Source organism: Oenanthe melanoleuca, chromosome 4A, assembly GCF_029582105.1.
Source record: "Oenanthe melanoleuca isolate GR-GAL-2019-014 chromosome 4A, OMel1.0, whole genome shotgun sequence".
NCBI lineage: Eukaryota > Metazoa > Chordata > Aves > Passeriformes > Muscicapidae > Oenanthe > Oenanthe melanoleuca.
The window spans coordinates 10,095,255-10,121,067 of NC_079338.1; the positions used below are offsets into that span (position 1 = coordinate 10,095,255).

At 37.0% G+C, this 25,813-nt stretch overlaps 1 protein-coding gene across 7 annotated transcripts in view; it reads right to left on the bottom strand.

Moving 5' to 3' along the window:
- STAG2 (STAG2 cohesin complex component) overlaps nucleotides 1–25,813 on the bottom strand; it is a 74,402-nt gene that overhangs the window by 46,912 nt on the left and 1,677 nt on the right. The window lies entirely within an intron of this gene.

The following is a 25,813-nucleotide window of genomic DNA, read 5'->3' on the forward strand; positions in this document are numbered from 1 at the left end:
TTAAAAGGGGAGAGGATACTTCATTCAATATCATCCTGCTGTCTTCTGCCAAACCAGCCCAGTTTTTCTACCAGGCATGGGCTACAGCAAGGGCATCAGTGCCCAGGATTCCCCTGGGCCACCTGCAGGGCCTGGCTGCTCTGCACCCAGCACTGGGCACTCTCCCACCCACCCACTCCATCACTGCTGCACCCACAGTCTCACAGCAGCACTGGAAAACCCACTGAAAGTGTGGTTCCAAAGACTGTCACTACCTTGCCATTTGTGTCCATCCCTCCCTGGCCCAACTGAAAATCTATGCCATCAAAAAGGAAAAGGAATATTTAAGAAAAAAAGAAAGAAATATTGTGCCACATTCAAACCAAGCAGTACAACGCTAAACCTTAGCCTTTCATAAGCAATAGGATATTTCAACAATCAAGCTAAATAATCATCCTTACAAGATAAAATTCAAGCAAACTACACGTGTATGCAAAAGTTGGCTTCGCTTCTAGAACAGAAGAAATAAATGTAAAAACCTTATTATCTTTCATTAAAAACTTATCTCAGCAACACTGCCAACCTCAGAACATCTGTGCTCCATACATCCTCAGTCATAACTTAAACATTTTTAATACCCAACATTTTGTTCTTGCTTTCCCTCATAACATTTGGGCTAAAAGCCCAATTGGTTTGTTCGGAGATTTGCAGTACTGAATAGTAATCTTATATGAAACAGCCATTGTGATGTGCATGGCATTTCCACATACAATTTAGAGAGCTGAATATATCCACAATGAAGAATCTTTATAACCCATTAATTAATTAATTACTAGATTTAAAAAAAAAAAAATAGTATTATCATTACTAAGTCTAAACACAACTTTCTCGTTTTTCCTTATTCATTCCAAAACAGAGTCCTTTTAGAATAATTTTGTAGGAGAGATGACTGGCACTGAAACCTCATGTATAGAGACCTAACTACTGATAGTCACTGAACATCCAGAGGAAAGCAGCCTGGTCACTTGCACATGTCTTGAGAACATTGCAAAAACACTGGCATTATTTAAGTTAATCAATTTTTTCAACTCTGTAATTGCTTACTTGTGGCAGGTAAAAAAATTATGCCAATGGAGACTATTCTAACAAACCAGGCCTGTTTTATGAATGCTAACATGAAAAGAGTACCAAACCCAGATTTTTTTAGAGACCAATCTCATTTTACCAAGTAACCTGACAAATACTGAGCAAGTCTTGATGTTAGTAAAATATTCTGAAGAAAAGGTTAGTGAGACTTGTCCTTTTGAAGTGATCTTCCATTATAACTGCCTCTATTACTGTGCAGGAATATTGTTTACACAGGAGCATCCATTCTAAACCGACCTAAAATACACAAGTAAAGCTTATTAAATCAACCAAAATTAAACCTCTGGTTTCATTTAATCTTTAAAAAAAGAAAAAAAAAAAAATCCATAAAGCTGTACCCCTACATGTTTGCTCGATAAATTCATCATGTAAATAAAGCTAGTAGTTCCCTCCTCTTTCAAAACATAGTTATACCCTACAGCTAAATTTGTATTATGTTAAAAATTTACTGATGACATTATGCAAGTATCATAATTTGTAGTAAATATGTAATTCTAGCTATGTTCAATACAATGAAAATATTAAAACTACAACTATTAAGACTTACAAGCTCAGCAACACAGTAGAAGCTCTTGAGACAAGGTACTTACTTTCAGCCTTTTTCCTGTATTTTCTTAAAAAAAAAAAAAAAAAAAAAAAAAAAAAAAAAAAAAAGCAGTAGTGCCAGATGTCTCTTAAACAAGCTACATGTGCTATGATTCCTCCCCCTTCCCCCACTCCAAGAGAGGCATTCTGGAACAGGGTGTACCCTCTAGCACCGGTGAGCTGAATTCCCAACTGCCCCATGCTCTTGGAGGTGTGTGAAACCCACAGCATTTTCCTAGCATCCGGAGGTACCAATCCCCTCACCTCCAGCACATGGAACAAGGCTCACGTGCTAAATATTGCTTTTTTTTCCCCTTCCTTCCAGCTGAGACAAAAATGCTATCTTGGGCATAAGGAAAGAAAGCCAGCTATTATTTTAACCTCATGTCAAATACAAAAAGAACATCCTTTTTCAGCCATCATAGTTTACTAGCTCCCTCACTCTAGGGCATATCAAAAACCATTTCTGCCTGCTAAAAGTTAGTTGGTAATTATATACAAAGATAAAATAAGGTTGCATTGCAGTGTTGACTGAATTTACATCAGCTGCAGCTTGACTTGTACAGCAGTTTCATACTCACAATTTTGTGTGGCAAATTCAGATACAGTTACTGCCAACCACCCTTTTCTAGAGCTCTTAACAGGATGGTATTGGGGGGGAGGGACTACTAAATTGATAATTACCATTCCTTGGAGAAGGAAAAAAAACCAAAACCAACAACAAAAACAACACCAACCCAACTTAAAAAAAAATAAAGAAACCATTTTGTATGCTCTGGCATACAGTCAGATCTATTAATGGCAACTCACTGGAAGTGACAATTAAAGCTAATATTTTGAACTTGCAAACAGAGAAGACTGAAAAGCTGATAAATCTCATCCTGCTTACTTTCATAGCATGGGAGGTAACCTCTGACAGAGGGATGGAAAAGTCAACTGCCACAGAGAAAGTCTTTTTTTTTTTCTTGTTTGAACTAGGAATATTGTGTTGATAGTTTTGTTAACTTCTTGTTGGATATACTGAAGTAGATAAGGTAAAAATACTACGATTATTATGATGTTAATTAGTATATATATTTATTTTTAATTTTTTTTACAATGGTGTGAGCTTTAGTTAATTAGACAGATTATTTAATTATGATTTTTTTTTTACATTGAGTTTGGAAACTCAAAAAAATACCAGAGGAAAACTAACAAATCTATATTTCTCCAACAACTGCATGGAAAAATACTTTATTCCCCATAGTTTCAGCTTTTAATTTATTATCTGAACTGTGTCATCTTGTGGTTTTCAGTTCATGATAATATTTGTTTATCACTCTGCAATTACCTCTAACTATTAAAACAAGAATGGCCAGAATGCAAGTGCTCTCTCACCATGTCCTCCCCAGCAATTGCTGTGGTTTTGCAATTAACTGCACTCCTCCCCCTAGCACAGGTTTCTATGTTTTGTACCAAATGCCTGCACCCCATCTCCCCACACGCAAATCAGAAACAGGTAATTCAGCAACTGAGAACACAACATACGGGTACATGTAGGGTTTTTCAGTTCTCATTCTCTGACTTTTCTCCAGGTATTAAAATCCAGGTATTTTGAACAGGTGGACAGAAGAGGGATTATTTAAAACAGGCAATACCTCTTACAGAATGCTTTGATCTTTCTACTCCACTTTATGTTGTGCACTGATGCTGAAATAAGTCAATACATTTTCTCTAAACACATATTTAATTTTCTGAAATAGAATTTCAATCTTGTTGAATCCCTCACATTAAGTTACTCAGTTCTTCTGGATACCTACTCAAGAGCAGTGTTTCTCTGACTTAGTTAGACATCAATTATATAATTATTTATTACGCCTGTGTTAACTCAGCAGGCTCTCCTCTTTCTCATGTCTAACACATTTGGTTCTCCAATTACTTTTACCAGCAATCTGTGATTACCACTCAGGATTTTTATACCAAATCATAACACCTCGTGGCAAATAAAAACTTTTTAAACAGGTAAGATTCTGCAAAATCATTTACTACTTACATCAAGTTCATAGCTCCTGAAATCAAGATTTGCTTACCAAAAAAAAAAAATTAATTAATTAGTCATCACAGGGTAGGCTATATATTATGGGAAAAGGGAGGAGATTTAAAATTAGGTAACTGGAATAGGATTCATGTATGTTTAAATAGCTTCATACAGAAAATATCCTAGTATGTTTCAATATCATCAAGCAGCAAATTTTTTTCAAGTCATCATTTTTTAATGCCCCAGGCACCAATTTCAGAAGAACACTGTATGAACAATGAGCTTGTTTTACTATTATACTAATCTCTTTACATTACTAATGCAAACTGCCAACTTTGTGTTCTTACTCAAAAATCACTTACTGTTTAGAACTGTCTGGCAATAAATCGGCAGTATAGAATTATCATGCTGTTGTACCATTAATTAGGATTACAAGTATAATATCTTGTTTCAACTCAAATGGAATTCCTATACAGGCATGGCACTGGAAGTTACTATCACCTGATAAAGTAGCTCCACATAATGTTTAGTTACAGTAACAGGGCTCCCACTGAAATGTATTTACCATCTTTCCCACAGTTTGCAGGTATTAACTAAATGTAACCACTTTTAATGTTTCAGAGTACGGTTTAATTGGTCATCTAACATATATTAAAAAACTCTAATTCTGTAATAGATCATGACCAAAACAAGGGTCAAAACATCAGTTACTAGACAATCAACTGGTCTGGAGAAGTAACTGTATAAACCTTATTGAAACAAACTTAGCAGGTATGTCCGGGAAGACTCAAACGTCTATAATCAAAAGTTCCGTCTTTACAAGATTTTTCTTCTCCCCATTTCAGCATGGACTGTTGCTTTCATATGGACATCACATTAAGAAGAGTTCATGTATCAAAATCACATTCTGTTTGGAGTAGTTTCCTATCACACAGGGGCCACTGATATATATATACCTGGGTCCTCTGTGATTGCATAAACTTGAAAGGCAGGACTAGTATTCCATTCAGAGGATGCTTTCTTGGCATCTGACTACCTTGGTCCTGAAACAACGTAAAACAATTTCCAGCACAAGTTAAGAAGAGGTAATATCATCCAATTTAATTTTTAGATAAGAACATTTTTATCCAAGTGTAAATCAGGTCTGGCTGTTGTTCAGCTTGACCTACACTTACTATAATCTTGCCCTAGGGTATGAAAATCCAAGATCATTAAATGCTAAAAATTTAGTCTTGCAAGCAACCTAAAATGAGCCTACAATCAGAGCCAATTTTCAAATGCTGTTAAGTGTTGCAGACAATAGTGATTATAGATAACAAATGGCGTTTTTCTTTGGCAGATTTTGGGTTTGGGTTTTTTTGTGGGTTCTTTTTTTAAGAAACACAACTACTACCTCTATCCTTAATATATGATTTTTTATTTCAGGGGGTTTTGAGATTAAGGGAAAGTAGCCTTTAAATTCAGAGATCAAAAGAAAAACTACGTACTGCTTTTTAAAATTTAAATAGAGAGATTTCAGTTGGAAGTTTTTTAAGTTTTTCTGAGAAAAGATGGGTTAAAACAAAGCTACCCACTTCTCTCAGCTATGAGAAAGATTTTTAAATGCCAGCTTTCCTACAATTCTCTAGACAGACAACAGACATTTTAGGAACTGCTACCAATTCATTACTGTGAAACAGATGCCTGCCAAAAAAATTAATTACAGAACATAAATTTTATTACTATGTGAATTAACTAGACTTCATACGCTTAGTGCAAAAACTATCCTAGAACTGGAGATCCTGCTATAATACACAGTACACTAAGAAAACAAAGCAGAAGCAAAAAACACCAGAAAGGTACGTAAGCACTTCTTGCAGCTGACTATATCAAGACAGACCTGCTAGGTCACAAAGTAGTAAAATTCCTCTTGTGCAAGTCTCAGCTGCAGGGAAGGAACAAAGGTAAGAGCAGCAGCCCAACAGAGAGGGAGCCAGGCAGCAGCACCGAACCTCTGAAAGGTCAGAGAAGACGGATGATGGCCCCAAACAAGCAGTAATTAGCTCCACCTGAACTTACGTGGTAAGGAAAGGTCTAAGGACACAGCTGGAGTAGGTGAAAGACTAAGGCATGGGAATAGCAAAGTCACAGCCGTTCAACAGCAAAAGAGAATAAAAGCACATAAACACCATCTGAGAAATTAAAAAAAGCTTCGGCAAGACCCAGAGGTATCATCCAATTTACAGAACTCTGCATAGGTCTCCGAGGCAATTAACTTCCATGTATATTAATAAAGGTAAGAAAGAATAGCAAGTGTTAAAATTTAGATATCAAATATAAATATGAATTTGAACACAGTAAACATTCCACCAGTGACAAGCTCCAAATGAGCCTTTTCAGTTTCACTCCTGTAGTGATAGTACTCCACCAAAATTGTTGTTCACTCAGCTTTCTCGCAAATAAATGCGCAAAACTCTTAAAACTTAGGACATAATTAAGGAACTTACTTCAGCATTTTATGACTACAAAAAAATCCAATCCACAAAGGATACTTTATCCTTTTAGGCCTAACAGAATGTCCTCAAGATTCTCTGTATATATACAAATATGCATCTCTTCATTCCAAGCAAAATAGTTGTATAATGATTACAGACTACAGGAAAGTTTAATCATTCTTTACATTAAAGTATTTCTGTATTTAATTCTGTATTATGGCCCAACCTGAATAGACACATTTTAGAATGGCAATCACAGTCCCCTAAAGCCCTCCAAAAGAACATTTAATGGAGAAAATTAAAGTTGTTTCAATTGATATGTCAAGCACTGCATAGTATAAATTGAGAATTTTAACAATATCAACAACCTGACTTCCCCAAGAATCAATACCCTTAATTTAAATAGAAAGAAAAACATTGATTTGCAGAGAAAAAGACAATTGTCCAACACTATTTCCAGAAACAGATACCAAAATATTTTCTTGTCCTCCAACAACACTGAAGAAAACAAAGTGCTCATCAAACAACTTATTTCACATCACCAAGCATTTCACTTTACATACAAGGTACAGCCTTGGAGCAACATACGCAGCAATTCCCAGCTCAAGAAATCTCCAAGTGTTTGCTGAACTGCAATACTGACAACTCTCAAGCAGTGGCATAAAATTATGCTATTAAATGTGTCCCCTTTACCAAAACTATATTCTTGTTCACAATGGCAGCTAATATTTGCAGGGCAGAGAAGACAAAGAAGTGCTCTGTCTGCCTATTTAAACCACATCTCTCACCAATTAACACATCAGGGCACAGACACTATGACAATTCCCTATTCTGAAACTAGAAGATAAAATACAAGTTTTAATACTTACCATTCCCAAAATCTACATTAAAATAACACACTAAACAAATCTTATTTATTATTTACTAATAAATTACATGGTTTAAAACTTGTGCATCTCCTGCACAGTAGTATAATATAAACTAAGTATGACCATATGGCGTGCTGGAAAAAAACAAAACCAAATAAATAAAAAATATTTAAACTGTCCAGGTAACAATACCATTTGATGTTTTCTGTATCACACAATTTCTAATGTTCAATGACATAATACTTCTCAGAAGTTCTCATTTAGGCAACGTGATGGCAAAACCTGAGCATTTTTATGTGATTTTTTTGTTTTGTTTTCTGGAGTACACAAGGTTAACAGGGAGGTCAGGGGGTGAGAAACAATATAAAGCATCCACAGATTGACTGATGACTAGATAAAAGATAGAACTTTTATCTTCCTCAGGAAAATGAAGCAAATGCATTTTGTATAGAAATTTATTTTGTAAAAATCTATCAACATGTCTCTCTGCAAGACTAAGAAGTAGATACAACTTATACTGGTACAATGAATAAAGGAAAAACATCACATGGAAAAAGCCCACAAAAACTAAACAGACTAGAGAGAGACTTTTCATGACGAACCAAAAAAAAAAAATCAGAGATGAGAAGGGAAACACTATGTAGTGACCATATTTAAACATTCAGCCCTAATGGCTGATAATCATATTCTGTAAGCAGCAGGATCAGAGGTGTGATGTTGCAAACGCAGTAAATCCCCAAGGAAACAAAATGTCTTCAAGACATTATCTTGAAACTGCTTGTGGTTGATTGAAGCAGCATCAATAACAGGGATGCACACAAAGGTAGCTATCTCCCCCCACTGCCAGGGAGAGAACAACAACACGACTTGGTTACACTTCCAATTCAAAGCCACAGATATGAAGCCAGCACTACTGCAGTATTCTAGTCTCCTCAGTCACATTAAAGGAGGGATGCACGAGCATTTCGTCATGAGTGGAGAGAACTTACTACCAAAAACCTTTGTTGAGCCACAATTGGCAAAATTCTCCTCTTTCACACGAAATATTGATACTTGAGTATTCTTACTACAGACAAAATCACTCATTAAGATTATTTTAAGAAAAATTGATAAAATTATAATTTATTAATTTTCAGTCACTTGAAACAAACCTTTAAACATTTAGAAGTGACACCAGACACAGATTATCTGTGTTCCAATGAAACAGTTTGAAACCAGAAATAAAAATGAACACAAAAAGCCCAAAGAAAACTGTAAACCTGTAATAAAAAATATTCACCTGCCTAATCTTCCTTCAGACATTTTACAGTAGGCAATTTTTTTTTCTATGGCTGCTTCAGTGCTGACTGTATTTTCATGTGGGGAGCAAGAAATAAAGACATTGTAAGAGATGATATCTAGTTCTTCAAAACCTTCTTGAACATTAACATATAGACAGCACTCACACTTGCAATCCCTATTTATCCATCCTTGTAGCACAGGCTTCTTCATGATCTCTTACTGATCAGAAGAACATCAAGAACCAGGCATTCTCACAAAAATTTTAAATCTTACTTTAGCCTGTGACAACTCTTATGAACTCCTGGAAGGCTTCTGCAATTCCCAAATTAAAAATCCTACAAACGCATGGAGTATGGGCAGTCAGATTACAAACCCAGGTAGTAACACATCAGCTGATTCATCGGTGGCTCTAACACCATAAACAGAATGATGTTCTGTGAAATCCATTTGGAGAAAGCATATAAATTCAAAAATATTGTTCCCTATAAATATTTACAAATATGTAACCATTATCTTTTTTAAAGGCAGCTTTTTAACTATATAAGCTCAGTCCTTAAAACAGGCTGTTAACCTAACAGTTACACTTTAGACAAAGCAATTTTGTATTGCTCCCTGAAAAAGCCAAAAGATTGACAGAAGTGTTCTCAATAAATGCTGTAAGATTGTTTTCTTGTTTTTTTTTTTTTTTTAATTTAAAGCACAAAACTGAAAAATACTATAGAATCTTCTAGTGGCTACCTCCTGAATCTCACATGCTTTATTCAGTTATGTGAAAAAACACTAAGCACCCAATGCATGCAATTTTTTTTCCTCCATAGCCATACACCAGTGCAACATAAAAGCTACTAACAAGAAATCAGAGAATTTTTTAGCAGGATATGAGTTTTACAACAGACCTTTAAGTAAGGTATACTGTACAAAGTTAAATATGGTTGGTCAAAGCATAAGGAGCTGGATAAGCTCAGCAATCCACCTGCTTGCCTGTTGATTTGTGGCCTTCAACAGCCACTTTTCTAAGCTCGGGTAGTACACATTATTACATACCTAAGTGAGATCAGAAGCAAAAGCACTTGGGGAACAAAAAAAAAAGTTATGACCAGAAAATTTCTTACAAATGTTTATTGAAGAGTACAATCCTATACTTCTCACTGCAAAGTAATGATTAATTTTAATTACAGCTGACTGATCTAATGTGAAAACCTTTCCTGATACAGTGAAAAAGTGTTTTCTTTTTATCCTCTCCATCAATACATACAAGAATTAAAAAAAAAAAAATTAATTTAATTTCAAGGACTGCTTTATCAACTTGAATTCATGACTAAGCAGATTGTGGGCCTTCACAATCTTACAGGTCAGCATCTCTATAGAACCCTAAAAATTTATTTTAAAAAAATTATTTTAAAAAGCCTTTGTAATACTGCACATCTAGCTAAAGAATTGTGAGTGACAAAATCAGGGCAAATATTTTGTTTCTCCCTTTCCAGCCTTTTGCCCTAACTGATATTAAGTGATCAAGTCTACTTCCATAGTAATGAACAGGGTGCCCCTTACACTTTCCCTGGTTTAGCAGATTTTTTAAAAGGTCCTGGTGGAGTTTCTTATGCCTTGTCAGTGGTAGTGTTTAACATGGACCCATTAGCCTATATCTCCATTACTGAGAACTTCCCCCTTCCTATTTGTTACTCCAAAGACCATTTACCTCACAAGATGAATTAGCGAATATCAATGCAAGAAAAAAAATTATGCAATTAAATAGGGCAGCACTACCATGCCTTGCAGAGAATTCCAGAAGACAGAGGAGTTAAGAATGTTAAATGACAGATGCTAATCATAAATCTAAATATCTGGGAGCAGGGATGAGAGAGCAGGAGGAAAAAATGAAAATGGATGGTTAAAGAATTACTTAAGGCAAGTAACTGCTACCAAATTATGATCAGAAGATTAATATTCTGCCATTATGACATGGACTGTATTTACCTACCATATAATTTAGTATTTATTAAGTAAAATTAGTATTTATTAAGTAAAATTAGGCTTTGGTGCAGTATCTTTTGCCTTTAATTAAGTTCTCAGTGAAGAGCATTTTAGTAGTCTAGCAATACTTCACAGTTATTAGAAAGTTCAACAATAACATAACTTATGAATGTCATTTCATACCCCATGAAGCAATACAAGGATATAATGCGCACAATAGGTATGCCCACCTATACTGTCAACATACACAGTCTCCACAAGCAACAACACCCAGGGGAACAATAAACCAGTTTCAAGCTACTGTACAGCATTTTCAGAACAAAAAAAAACTCGTTCCAAAATTAAGCAACCAAACAGTCTAACACATAACACAGTCAAAAATTGCAGCATGATACTTAAACGGCACCATCTTCCAGATTTCTGCATGAACATTTGCCTTCTGTGCCAACAAGACACAGAAGTACACCCAGGAGCCCTCTGACAGGAGTCCTTTGGTATAAACAAGTGTTTATACCTAGACACAAGTAGTATCAGATCACACACTCACAGAACCTCGATGCCCCTTAGGCTGAGGCCCAAAACTACATTTTCATAATTTTACATTAATCAGATCTGTCCTGGACAGAAGATATGTGATCCATCATTAAACCTGCTGGACTACAGGCTGATTTTACAAACAGAGTAAGTCTGCATGGGAAGAAAAAGTCAGCATCTTCCTAACACGTAGGTGCGCCATTTTTGATTCATTGTCATTTAAAAGTGTTGCCAGGCCTTATGCACAAAGGTGGGTACTAAATATGACAGTTAATTATTTTATAACTTAAAAAACAATCTGAAGCAATACTGAAAGCAGTATTACAGACAATGGAAGCTCTCCCTTTACGTAGCACTAGTTGAGTTTTGTGCTTTGGGGGAAAGGGTGGTTTTCAAGAATGCAGACAAACAAAGAGAAGACACATACAGAACACACAGCTTCAAAAGCCACCATTACTCTAAAGAATTAAAAATACAACAGTCTTTTTAGAATAAAAGCCTTAATTTATATAGCAGGACAAAGTATCTCCAAAAGTAAACACTTTATTTGTCCAGTAAACAAATACAGACTATAACAAACCAAAACACTGTAGTATGTACTCAACTACATTTTCCTTAAAGACACTCCTTACTGCCATGAGTTTGCATTTTCTTCAATGCTGATCTATCATTACACTACATCATTACAATAGTTTAACCAGTGTTTTCTTACCACTTTTGATCTATTTCTTAGTAATTTACTTTTCTCTTAATGTAAACAACTTACTTTGCTCTCCTTTTGAACTCATTCCACGTATACCTATAGAAAGACATTCCTCAGCATCACTTTCTAAGATTTGAGGATTGAGTAACAGCACTGAAGAAATACATCTTTCAAGTAACTTTTTTTGCTTGTTGTTTATTACCACAGAAGATAAAAACTTCTGATTCGCTACAAGATAGTTTCAGGATGTGACAATTGCAATAATAAAGGTTTTGTATGATGGCCAAAATAGCAGTGATTTTACAGCAATATGCAGCTTTTACTGTTGATATCTAACTGATTCATTCAGCTATTTACAGGTTCTCCAAAACATGTGAAGAATCCTCCTCCATTTCATTTGGAATAAAAAAGATTCCCAGATTAGTGGTTCCAGAGAACCACTTAAATAGAAGTAACACAGTTATCCCATATTTCTAAGACTATTGACTATGTTCTATGATACTGTGGTACACAAGTCCAACATATGACATGCAAAACAAACCCTTCAACTCTAAATGTCATTAAGTATTTTGTACAGAAACTACCAAATCTGAAAATTAAATATACATTTTAAACCATCATGCCCTACAGCAGTTAAAAGGTTTTACAGCACTATTATTGAATACTTAGAATATAAAACGTTACATAAAATGCATTCTACAACTTAAGCAGTTCCACCATTCCCACTTACTTTCCTATTTCACAATCTTTGCCTTTTCTAGGCCTTCTCAACTTGTCATTAACGTATAGAAAAGGAAGCCGTTCAAGAGTAACTTGGCCAAACTCTAGTAATTTCAAATTTTACTCTGTTATTCCTTTCACTTATCAGCTAAGAGGACATTTACAACAATTTTTTAAGATATTGCATTAACTATCCTCTTTTTTTGCTAAATAATGAATGAAACTACAAACAATAACCACAGTAGTTTAATAATACAAAAAAATTAATGGGTTACTACTGGAAAAAGAGCAGTCCCTCTGCCCCTTCTTGCATTAACTTCTGGCCATACTTCATAGTCAAGAGCACTTGTCACACTCTTTGTTGAGCAACAATCTATTAATTTCTTTTCAAATGAATTAGCTTTCCAACAGTTTAATAAGCTGAGCTGGCTCAACAAAAGAGTCCTGTGGCTGGTGCAAAACAGCTCTTTTGAAAATCAGTGACACTATGGCAGACATAATCAACAGTCCAATTCCATCAAAAACAGAGATGTCCGCACTGTTCTGGTAGCTACAACTGTTTTAGAAGTTGTCATACACTGCTCCAAATCCAACCTACTCTCTCTGGCTACGGCACTATGAGGAATATTTAGTGCCTGTACCAAGTTTTGCCTAGCCAGCTACAAAACAGAAAAGCCTGGCCCCTCATGCTGTTTTTCCCACAGTAATGAAAATTCTTAACTCACTCTAGTTTGTGCTGAGTGAATAAATTCAGTGTTCTGATAAGGCAACAGCTGATTGCCTTTGCCCAAAGCCTAGATAAAATGGCAATAAAAGCAGCAGAGATGTAACAGAAATAGAAAATTGTTAACTTCCTGCAGAAAAATGAACCACTAACTCACTTTACCAAGTACAACCTAGAGTGGTCTCATCTAGGTTCTCCCATCCATTACTAAGTTACTTCAGCACATCAGACATGATTGGAATCTACCATTCCTCCATGCAAAGCCAGAACTAGCTTTATTCCAACACGGACAGCACTCACCACTGAGTAGTTCAATACTCCAAGAGTATGTAATGCAAACTAGTTCTATTTCTAATTATTTGCTTCATTGACCTGTGTAGCTTTTACAAATAATGCTATTACAAATGAAAACAAATGAAAAAAAAATTCACATTAATTTAGCAAATTTCTCTTTGAATTCTCTGTTAAAAGTTTAAGACCAATAAGCCAAATCCACCACTTTATTTCCCTTAGCATTCTGTGAGTGTGTGCAAGATGGAACACAATACAATGGAAGAGTATCCATGCTAGTCATGGCACAGAAAATGAGCTGGTTTAGCACACCACCACACCTATCCTAAGAACCCAGACCTCAATACTACTTCTTTATTAATCCATGCTGTTTCCAGCATGCAATTCACAGTATAAATCTCTTTAATGTTTAACTTCCAAAGCAAAAGCTGGAATGACCAAATCTTAACTGTTAACCCAGAACTGAGGCCACACTTTAAAAAGATGCTTAATATGAAAACATATCCAATCCAAATTGTAGACACATATTTACCACTTCATGCAAACTACAGTTGTAGATTACATGAAGAAAACTATTTTATTATATCTTCAAAATAAAAAGAAGCTGTAAAAAATCTTGCTAGTAGAATGCAAAACAAACTATCTGCAAAAACTACAATTCAAAAAGGACATTTTTATTTATTATAAATCTGTTTGAAATCCATATGCTTATTTTTCAACACTTGTTGCAGCAGAACACTTCACAGTAGTCATTTAGAGGCTGATAAACAGCATCAACAAAAAACAATACAACAGTAATTTTCAAAGTCAAGTATGGGACCCTAATAAAAACATCCACAGCTGCTATAGGTTTGGTGCTGCAAGAACCTCACAGTAATTAAAACACTAACAGCTTAATGAATTTGTCATAGCAGTTCTATTTAATAAATATCAGTTAACTGAAAACTGGCATTTATAATGGCAAAACACAAGTAGCAACTTTCACAGGAATTTTCAACCTAACTATACATTTTAAGATGAATGACAGTTCTTAAGCACCAAGCTCAGAATGAACATTATTCTTACAGCATTACTTGTTGTGAATATGCTATGGCTCCCCAGACTGGAAAGAAATAAACCTTAACATTGCAGAAACAAAAACCAACACAGAAAAGCTTGAAATACCACACAAAATGAACACAGTGCGATTCCTTCCCACAGTCAGCATCCTAAAATGCAGAGACCTCCTGAAGAGTAGCATTACACTCCATTTGTAACTTTTTTCTACACCACATGGAACCAGAAGGGTACAGTGACAAAAAATGGTAAGTTAATGAGATGATAAAGATTATTCTTACTATTCTAGTTACAGCATTTTGTTCTTTTGACATCAAAAAGATAGGGGTCACAACTGCCTGTTACCAATTTATACTGACAGAAATTAGGCTCAAATGTTAAATAAAGATTAGTTAATATTTGCAGAAGAGTCTGAACATACAAAATGCTATGTAAGTAGCCAGTATTAAGTCTTCCCACACACACTCATTCTGGCATGCTTCCAAGCAGTGAAGTCCCACAGAAACATTTCAACAGCAGTAAGGAGAAACAGAGCTCAGGCAATTGCAGCTATATTCACAACAGTCCTTCTAAGGAGCACCTGCAAAACTGGGGAGAACCAATGCCCACTGCCTGCTTCAAATTCCAATACCAAAAAAGAAACTCCTGTTTCAGCACAGCTTATATAAACGCATGCTGAACAACCCACATCTCTATAATCCTCTGTACAATCTAAAATGATCTGCAGAACTCCAAACATCTTGTAAATATGATTTTTCTGTTGCCTAGTATTCCTGATCAGACTACAACTTCACAAAGCAAAATCAGCCTACAGAGTAGGTGCCAGTTTAACTTTCATGTAGAATCTTATTTTCAATACATCACAGCTCTGCCTAGAGCACACTAGTTTTCCTGGATTTAAAATCTAAAATGGCGAGGGATTAAACAATGTATCAAAATGTAATAGTTTCTGATCATTCAAGAGTAAAGCTCTTGCTGAACATGTAAAGAAAGTCAACATCTTCTTAGCTAGGATCCCATGTTGCAAAAAACACTCAGCAAGCTTTCTTCCAACAGTGGAAGAAAACAAAATGGTCTCATAAATTGAGCCAAAACTGAGGTAAAGAGAGGCACATGACAGGTTCAAGCATTTCTCAGTATCTCTGAAGGACAATATTAATATTTTATGAGATTAAAAATGGTACACCGTATTTAATTATCAGGTACTCTCAGAGATAAGACCTATAACCTCAAAATGCCCCAAAAATTTCTGAAGCTAGGAGGGATGGGATTTAGGATCACTGCACAGTACGGTCCATATTCTGTAAACAGGCCAAAGCCAGACCTCATGGATAAAACTGGCACTGCAGCTTCCAGGAACCACAGAAAACTCAAGAGTGCAAAGGCTCATAATAAGATCTAACCACAGCTGGCTGGTAAGCATCCAGCTGAAAGAGGAGGTCTAGCAGGGTCTTTAAAACAGCATCTGATTAACCATGCCAAAGCTGCAAGAAAAATCTTTTATAACTCTTCTTAAAATCTGCCCTTAGCCTCTCCATCTTATTCCCAGTAACACCTGCACAATTCCTAGCCAGCACATAGACTGAAACCAGAGAAAAATGTACATCATCTTCCTGCCTGCATAAATTAATGCAAATCAACTGCAGTCCTGAATTTCCTTGTGGAGCTCTAATTGATCTATAACAGACTTTGTAACATTTCAGGGTGGGAAAAAAAGATAAAACGGATATCACCGCAAAGATTAGAGGACTACTTTTGGAATTGGCACATCAGCCTGATGTTTTTATGAGTAAGACCAGGTAGAAAAGTAGTAGATGACAGCGAGAATAAAGTCTTCTTTTCCTGGCTCTACAGTTACAGAAACCATTGATACTACTGCTGGACCAGGTAACTGATAAAACACTTCAATTACTGAAATATTGAGTATTTCTGTATTCTTACTAGCCAAAAGCTCCAATACCTTCTTTCAAGCAGAAGGAGTACACATTTGCCTCCACAGGAATTTAACCCACAGAAAAATACTCTCCTTCAGAGTTTAGCTCCTTAAACCTGTTCACCTGTAGGGTTCGAGTGGTCTTAAAACACAGGCACAATGCTAAGAACAGAGCATGGTCAGGACACAGAGCCAGAACCATGCCAGTAGCAGCACTTACCCATGGAACTGTCCTGAGAAGGGGAAGGCTCATCTTTGGTAGCTTGAAGTGAACAAGTATGGAAGGAAGAACACTATGAATGAGAGAGGAAACTCCGCATGTGAAGTTACGTAGAAAGATTACTCAGTTACACAACTGCTCAATTCTGTTCTTTCACATCAGTGAAGTAACTAGTCTCTCCACCAACTACACTCATAGAAAAAAATACTTTTCCAATGGATCACCAGTCTGATTTCTCCCCTCCAAACCCCGTTCAAAAATCCTTTAATGTTTGATGGTTATGAATTGAAAAATTAAACATTCAAGAAAAACATCTGCACCTTTTCACATGTGACAATGTCTTCTAAAATTAAGTTTCTACATTAAAGCAGTTATTTATACTGTACATATTTAATCACTCAATGCCAACATATTCCACAACAGAAAAAAAGAAAAAGAGAAGATGATAGAACTGGACACACAACATACTTCTGAAGTGGCTTTAGTATTCATCACCATGTTCTTACATGTTCCTACCTTTCCTAACTTTCTTGCTTTATTTTCCTTCATTGTAGTAATCCTGTTTCACCTCCTAGGATGCTTAATTCCTTATATACTAACAAACAGTGCTTATTATAAAAGAACTGAAAACTTCAGAAGTTTCTTAAATCCCCAAGCTACCAGGAACACAGAGTCAACCTTGCATCCAAAAGAACCATTAGAATTTTCCCATACTTTCCTTCACTGGAAATAGGGAAGACTAAGCCCATTTGCAGGATTTTGCAAGAATGCATAAATCCTCTCTTGTAAACAAAACTTCTCTAACCAGTTTTGAATGCAAGGTATGCTTTGCATACTTTAGAGCCCCTTGGCACAAAAAGGAAAACTATTGAGAATTCAATTTTACAGAGACTATTACTGCATGTGGTGGTGAATAGGAAGAATCCTAATGAGTGACCTACTGTATATGAAAAGGATGACTTTCTGTATTTTCTTCAATCCAATGCTATCGAACTGAAAGTGTCTAAAAATGTTTTTGACATTTTTATATCACATTGATGTAAACAATCTGTGTCTTGCCACTTTCAAAAATTTCTGTTTAGCACCAAGTACTGCCCTGAGGTACAATCATATTCTAAGTTAACTTTCATAAAACCACTGTATTGCTGAATAGAAATTGAGCAGTGTAAGAGATAATGCAATGCAGCAAGAGAAATAAAATTCCTAAAGGCTGATTTTTTTATTCTATTTCAACTGTCAAGCCACAACTTGTCTGTGTATAAAATCTGTTTCACAGCAGAGTAGTAATACAGCATACACATCACTGCATCAGCAATACTTTTTAATAGATCAACATTTTTAAATAAATCAACTACTAATATATATCAGTTTTGAAAAGACGAATTATCAAACTAATTGAATGGAAGCACACTTAATAAAACAAGAACAGCTTAAACACAGAATATTGAAAATAAATGTAACTGAGTGGAGAAGAAAGCCCAAACATTTTCCAATGTTACTGAAGCATTTGGCTTGTTAAACCATTTCTACGTTGGGTAAATCAACATGCAAAAGCCAGTTTCACCTTTCCTTTAGCCAACTGTTTATTAGGCAAATAATAACAGACCTATACTACAGAGATACTCCTGCAGCTTTCCTTTCTGGTTACTATAGTTTCAAATGAACTGTAGATTTCTAGAAATAATATTTATGAGAAAGAATAAAAATATCACTGCTTAAATATGAAAACTATAAGAAGAATAATTTTGATTAGTATATGAATGACACTCAAGTGAACAGGTAAATGCTTAGGAAAGGAAGTTTCATTTGCAAGACTTTATCAAACACAGTAAGTGAAGCTTGAGCACAGACACAAGAAAGATAAATACAGCACATGGAACAAGACGGAAGACAACAGTAGGTACCAAAAAATCATTCAGTAGCCATTTACCTATCTCTTTAAAATTCCCAGCAAAAAAAGCATCACCAGCTCTAAATTGGGACATTATAGTCAAAATTCTCCAACATCTAGGGATACATTCTAAACATATACTGGGGGGTGAAAAACACGAATCTTCACGGGAATTTACAACAACTTTAAATTCTGAAATAAAGCAGGACCTTCCAATAGGAACAGAGTAATTGTCAGAGAGATTGTGAAAACTTCATCCCCTGAGATTCAAAACTTGACAAGAGACCTCACAGGACAAGATTTAAGGAAAAGGTTGGATTAGACCTCCAGGGGTCCTTTCCCACCTAAGCAATTCTGACCAAGAACATAAATAATTTTTTCATTGTGGTATTACTTTTAGGAAGCAACTGTGCACTCATTATGCAAAACTTTATTACATGTGGCGTTAAAAGAAAGTATTTTGGATACAGTTGTCCAAACAGGTACATAAGAAACAATAAAAATAGTATATATACAGCCATATACCAAACAGGAACTTTCTGCAAGAATACTATTCCCATCCCAAAATAGTTAAAACCAGCCAGGTTTTACAAATTCTTATGTTATTAATCCTACATTATTAATATGACAGTCTTTCCTTTTCAAATATATTTAAATTGTATTATTTACCCTAAATCAAAATACAGTATATCAATTTTCTTCCCTATTTCACTGCCACAAGCACAGCTCTGCCATATGATATATAGACTGCAGCCACTGGTCATTCCTGTTTTGAAAAAAAAAAAAAGACTCAATCAAGTCTTCCCAGTTTCCTCCCTTGGAAAGAACATCGTAATAATCAGCCCTCTATTTCTAAGAAAATCAGAAGTGAAATGGCCAATGGTCAGAATGCACCAGCATCTTACACAAATTAAATCAGTTCACCACTATACCCATAAGTATAAAAAATGCCTTATTCCAGGACTCCTGTCAGATAGTCATCTTCAAATTGAAGACCAGATACCTCAAATGCACACACAAATTACAAGGCTGTGTTCTTGACATTTACTACTTATATTGGGGATTTTTGTAACTTCAGTAATCTACATATTCAATTATCCACAGCACATTAATAAAAGTAACACATGAAAAAATACAGACCTTCAATATTCACACCCCTACTCCATACAAATTCTTATTATAATGAACTCTGCTTGCTGGAAGATCACATTCTCACAAAAAAAAAACCCTGTCCAATTATACCACTTGCCTATTATCTCCTTACTAAGACTTGATTTGGTCCAGATTTTCAGTGGAATCCTTCTTAAGGAATGAACTGAGAGTTTTATGTGAAGGAAAAACAGTTAATAGTATGAAAGGCTGAAAAAGCCTTAGCTTGAACAGCTTATTTGTAAACAATGCAGAAGTCAATTTTCTTTTGCCCAGATACGATGCTGCAAGGAAGGTCTTAAAACTTAGGCTGAAATTCTATGTTCAGTAAAAAACTGCAATTCAGCCATAACCAAGAACAGCAACATTACTTCCCCATCAAAAACACCCATCTCTTTCCAGTCAGTTCACATGGACTAAGCAATAGGAAAATAACTGCATTTAGCCCTCTCTGCTATATGACCACACAAAGTACAACACACACCCTCCCAGGAAGCATCAAGGAAGTGTTCATCACATGATGCCTGCACTCCTGTGACAGTGGGAGGTACCACTGGAGAAGGGAGAAAACTGAGGGAGCCTGCAAGTAAGGTCAGGTGTCCTCCACATCACTCACAGCTCACTCACTCACAGACCACAAGCTAAGCAGCACTTCACCAAACCTTTGCAGCATCTCCAAAGCCAAATTTGGAATGCAACACTGACTAAATAAAGCATGCACACCTAAGGTTTGTTGTTACTTATTTTAAAATAGTAGTTTCAGAAATGTTTTGTCTTTTCCAAATTATCAGTATATTCAAATTAATTATTTTATTAATAGGAAACTCTGAATTTTCAGCTATAATTCTTATTAATCTAAACCACTGCAGAGATATCCATTATACAGCAACAGGCACCATTTGAGAGGTTTTTCAAAACACATGCAGAAATCATCAGCTTGTTCTATCTACCCTTGAACAAGGGGAAAAGATGCAAAAATACTTTCCTCTCTAGAGCTACACAGAAGCAGTAACAAGATACTACTCCAGAAAACACAATGATTTCTAGTGTCACGCATATTCCCTTGCTCTAATATAATAACTAACATTTACTGAAAAAAAAGTAAAAAGCATAAAAGATTGTGTAAGGGCAGGACTAATAAATCATTAAATTTAGAGCCATAAGAAAATAAACTACTCACCTACCAAAAAAAATTTTCACAAAAAAAGCCCCAAAACCAACCAACACATGTCCTCAGATATTTTTCTGGGTAGGTATTGTGATCAGCTTCTCAATCACAAACTACCCTGATATATATGCCAATTTTCTTACATCTACTCCCTCTTCTGATCATTGTCTTTTACAAAAATAAGCCTTCCAAAGGCAAAAACCATAGCTAGCTACACAATCAAAAAAATGTGCAGAATAGACAACAATGAAGTACATACCTGGATAAAGCAGCTATCAGACAACATATTTTCTCTCTGAAGACATAGTAAACAAGAGGTAGTGGCACACAGATATAGTCCTACATGTCCTTCACTTCTGACTCAATCTGGCATAAAGAAGTTTAAATACAGACTAGTCCTGGGCTCCTCCATACAAATCTGTAGCCAGTAAAGCCTAAGAAAAGCCAGCTGTCACATGAAAGCTACAGGGGTACCCTGGGGGATCAAATTTTCCCACATTCCTATTTCCAAAATTGGGTGCCAGATCTCAGAAAATGTTTGTGAAAGAAATGTTTCCCCTTCCCTCTTCTCTACCCTTGATCTCATAGTTCTAGGACAATTAAACAGTGGAAAACTTGGAAATACAGAGACACTAAAAACTGATTGAGTATTCTGTGAAATAATGGCATGACATAACCCATCAAAACTAGGATTCTGATCTAGTCTCAATGATCTCCTGCCAAACCGACAAGGCAAAAAGAACACAAAACACTGAAGCATCTTTCTCTAGACAAGCTTCCCAACTTCAACAAACTAGCACCAGTCCTACCATTGTCTGTGAGGATCTAAATGAGGATCATATTCAGAGATTTCCCTTACTTTGTATTTATTCTCACAAAAAAATAATTTTCAACTTTAGCAGATTTTTATGAACTTCAAGATGAGAATACTTAAGGAAAATAAATTCTAGTTAAAACAACATAGGATTAAAACTACAATTTAAACCTCGTACTCTCAAAATGAGTTTTTGCAATAGCACTCTTAAGCAAATACCTGACCTTGTCAAAAGTCACATCAGATCCCAAGCTTACTCCTAAACCACAAAAATGCATAATTTTTGAAAGCAGATTTTTCTTCTAATATAAAACGCTAACTGAAGTCACTGTTCTAATCTTCAAACACGAAATCTGTTCACTGAATGGAAGAGCTTAACCGTTTTGCTCTTCAAAGCAGTCTTTTGGACCGCACGAACGCCCCAGAGCTGCAGTTCCGCAGACGTGACCCCGGCCGGGCGCACCCCGCGCCCCATCCCTCCGCGGGCTCCCCGCCGCCGGGGCGCCCCCTGCGGACCGGGGGCGGCCGCTGCACGCGCCGCGCGCACGCAGCCGCGGCCGCCGAGCTCGGCGCGGAACCGGCGCGTCCCATCCCGCCCACCGCCGGGCGGACCCAGCAGCGTGGGGCGGGCAGGAGGCGGCCCAGAGCAGCCCACAACGCAAGGCTGCCGGTGCCAACGAGCAACCACGGGACCTTGAAGAACTGCCTTTTTTACTTTGCCTTTGAGTTTAAAAGGGGAGTTCATCTAAAACGCTGGATGGTATTGGATCTCAACCTCGGCTATAGGCTATGTCACCATTTAAGTTTTTGTGATGCACATGAAAAAGAGCTCTTTCCATTCCTCCATATATTAGCTGTGTGCAAGCTTGTTTTTCCAACGCAAAATTCCAATTCCCTGCTTACCTCTGTTTCCCAAGGACTAGATTATCACTCTCTTCTTCTTTGTCAATGATCCTCATCTCAGATTAAGTTTTCAAAATATAAATATTTTAAGTGATACTGAGAAAGAAAGCAAAGCTTTTATTTAAGAATATTAAACTGGTATGTTTATGGCTGCTATCAATCACTTCTTTCCATGAACTGAACCAGATGAAGCTCTTGGAAATTCTCACATCTCATTGACAGAGACCAAATCTACAACATATTTCTCTTTCCAGTATGCCTTCTTAATTACACGCATTAAAAAAAAAAGAAAAAAAAAAAGAAAAAAAAAAGGAAAAGAGAAAAAAGTAAGAAAAAGCAAGCAAACAAAAAACACAAAACAAAACAACATCCACCACCAAAACCCAACAGTACCATTTTGGAAATTCAAATTTGCAATATTCTCCAAAGTTTTCAAATTAGTCAGAGAAGCAATGGCCACTGTAGGCAGAGATCCCACTGAATAGAAAACCTTTTCTCATCTGACAAAACACAGAATTCCAGTGCCACAACCAACAAGCACAAGTAACAAGCAGAAATATTTGCTTATTTTCTGGGATTCATTTGGTGAAAATAAGCAACTGAAGTATTTCAGGTTTTTGTAAAGCATACAACCTGTTTTTACTGGCACACAAGTTTCAGAAAAGCTCATATCTCCTAAAATATTTGCCTGCAGCAAAACAACTGAGATAGTAAGACCACAAATGAAAATGACATACAAGGATTCTGGAATCATTCTAAATTTGAACCATAAGTGACAAAGAGCAATCTAATTTTAAAAAGTTCATAAAGCTTTGATGTGCCAACATCATTTCATGACTTAACTATGTCTAACACAGTTGCTCCCACCACCAAGAGCAGGAACTTTCAAGTGGTTTGTTGCCTGCAGCTATTTTCTACGGGAGACTGCAGTAGCATGTAATATTCAAGAGATGCTGTCTACATTACTTTTTTTTTTATAATTCAATTGCTATTGGTAAGTTATACTGAGACAAAATAAACCTAGAGAGTATTTAACTGACAATTCTATTTACACTCCTAGCAAATGGAAATTTCACTCCAAACATTGAAAGACTTGAACACATAAAGTTCAAATGCGATACATTTATGGAACTTGAGTTAGATTACCAACCAGCTAACTGAATACTCCAAAACATAAAATGAATGCTATTCAAGTAATATAACGCATTCTAAACTAAGTATTTTAATAATCTATGAGCTAGCAATTTTTTGTCATTTCGCAAAACCCAATTTTTAAAAAATATATTAATATATTAATATATCACAGAATCCTTGATTTGAACCAACTCTAATTTCTGTTTTCAGCTGAAAAACATCAAGACTTTATATCTAAAAGACAAGAACTGTACATAAATTTTAATTTCTTAAATACAAGTTTAACAAATCCTCACACTGCTTATTGACTTTATTCAGCATTATCTTCCTGAAACTGCAAGTGCAGAAAAAAGCTCTAAAAGCATAACTCTGGCCCAAGTATATAACTTGCAAGTTATTTGAAAGCTAGGAAGTATCACAGAAAAATAAAAGTGTCTCCTATCCCCCAATTTCATGCCCGTGGGTTTTTTGGTTGCTTGCTTGCTTCAATTGAAGCTCATACAACAGTCAACCTTAAGTTACCACAGCTAACTTAATGCAAATAACAGGAACAGAAACTCAGGGGTTAGTGTCACAGGTTGCACAAAGCCCACCTGTACACAGCACCATAAAATGCCATTGGTTTTGTAAAGAAAGACCAATATGACCCCTATGAGATATAAGAGATGAGAGCAAGATCTATTTGTCAAAAAAGTGATTAAATTAGTATTTTTCTCCTTTGTATAACTTCTTAGCTTTTTAAGTCTTTGATTAATCACAACAGTGTGGGGATTCCAGCCTGTTCAACTCCAGCGCTTTCAGCAGCAAAAATACTGATGTTTATGCTAAAAGCAAGGCAGCTCTCACACCATGTTTCAATTAGTAACTCAACTGTTATCATGCCATAAAAGAAAACAAACTATGTTACCCAATAAAGAGCCCTGTTCCAGATCTGTGGTACTGAGTTGGTGACTGATCACCAGGAACACAGATCCACAAAATTATGAGTTGAGGATAATGAATAAGTGGTATCAAGATGACAGAGATTAATGATGGCCAATTGCACAATCGCTCGTGGCATTTATCTCTCAGCCAGCCTGTAAATGGATAAGTCTTGGGAGAGTTCTATACCAGATAAATAGGAATAATAATAAATACATTACTGATTTAAGGAAAAGAGACTATGAAAAACGGAAAAAGTTGTTTTGAACGGCCAAGCGCTACAAACGAGAAAGAAGTAATCAAAAACAAATCGAGATGGAACTGCCAAGAGTTAACAGAGTTATGCCTGGAGAACAACACCTCGCTGTAGGAAACGCTAGGAACTCTCATTCTTGGTCATTTAAAACAGGATTCAACAAAACTCCCAGAGAACATAAAAGCGGTCGTGCAACGGCTTCAAGAGAAGCGATCCAAAAGGCGTTTTCCCCCGGCTCCCCTGCAGCAGCCCCTCGAGCCGTGCGAAGGGATGCGGAGCGGAGGGGCCCGGCCGGGCGCGGAGGAAGCGGCCGCCTCCCGCGCGGCGGTGGCCAATGGGCGGCGGGCGCGGCCCGAGGCGCGGCGAGCAGGCCCGGCGGGGCCTCCGTGACGCACTTCGGCAACCGCCCGCCCGCCCGGACCGCGCCGGCACGGCCCCCCCGCAACCCGCGCCGGGCGGCGGCCCCGGGCGCGCAGCGAAAACGCGGGGTCACACCGGCGGCTCGGCCGCCTCGGGAGACCGGACACGCCAGGGTGTGGCTCGGGGAGCGCACGGGAAGGGAGAGCTTTCGAGCGCCGGCAAGGCAGGCGGGGGGGCAGCAGCGCTACCCGGGCTGCCAAAAAGTAATTTAAAAATAAAATAAACGGAAAAAACAAACAAACAAAACCCCAAAAAACAACACCAAACCAAACAACCAACCACCCACTCCCACTCAGTAACTAGAACACCGGACTCGAAGGTGATCGAAACTTAGTGTCACCTCCTAATGCCGCATCCCGTGGGAACACAAGAAAGGAGAACCGAGCCCGGACAGTACAATAAATAAATAAAAGCAGCCAAAGAGGGGCCCGATCGTTTACGCGCTCGCTCTCGGGGCGAGAAGAGGAGAGAGAAAAGAAAATTAGGTCGGTGGGTCCCGGATTTCCACGGGGTAGACGGATTATACAACGCTAGCAGAACAGAGGGAGGCATGGAGGCAGCGCGGCCGGGAGCACAGCGGCGCGGGCCCCCAAGGCCAGCACGCCCAGCACCAGGGATGCGCTCGGAAGGGAGAGGAATTCTCGGAAAACA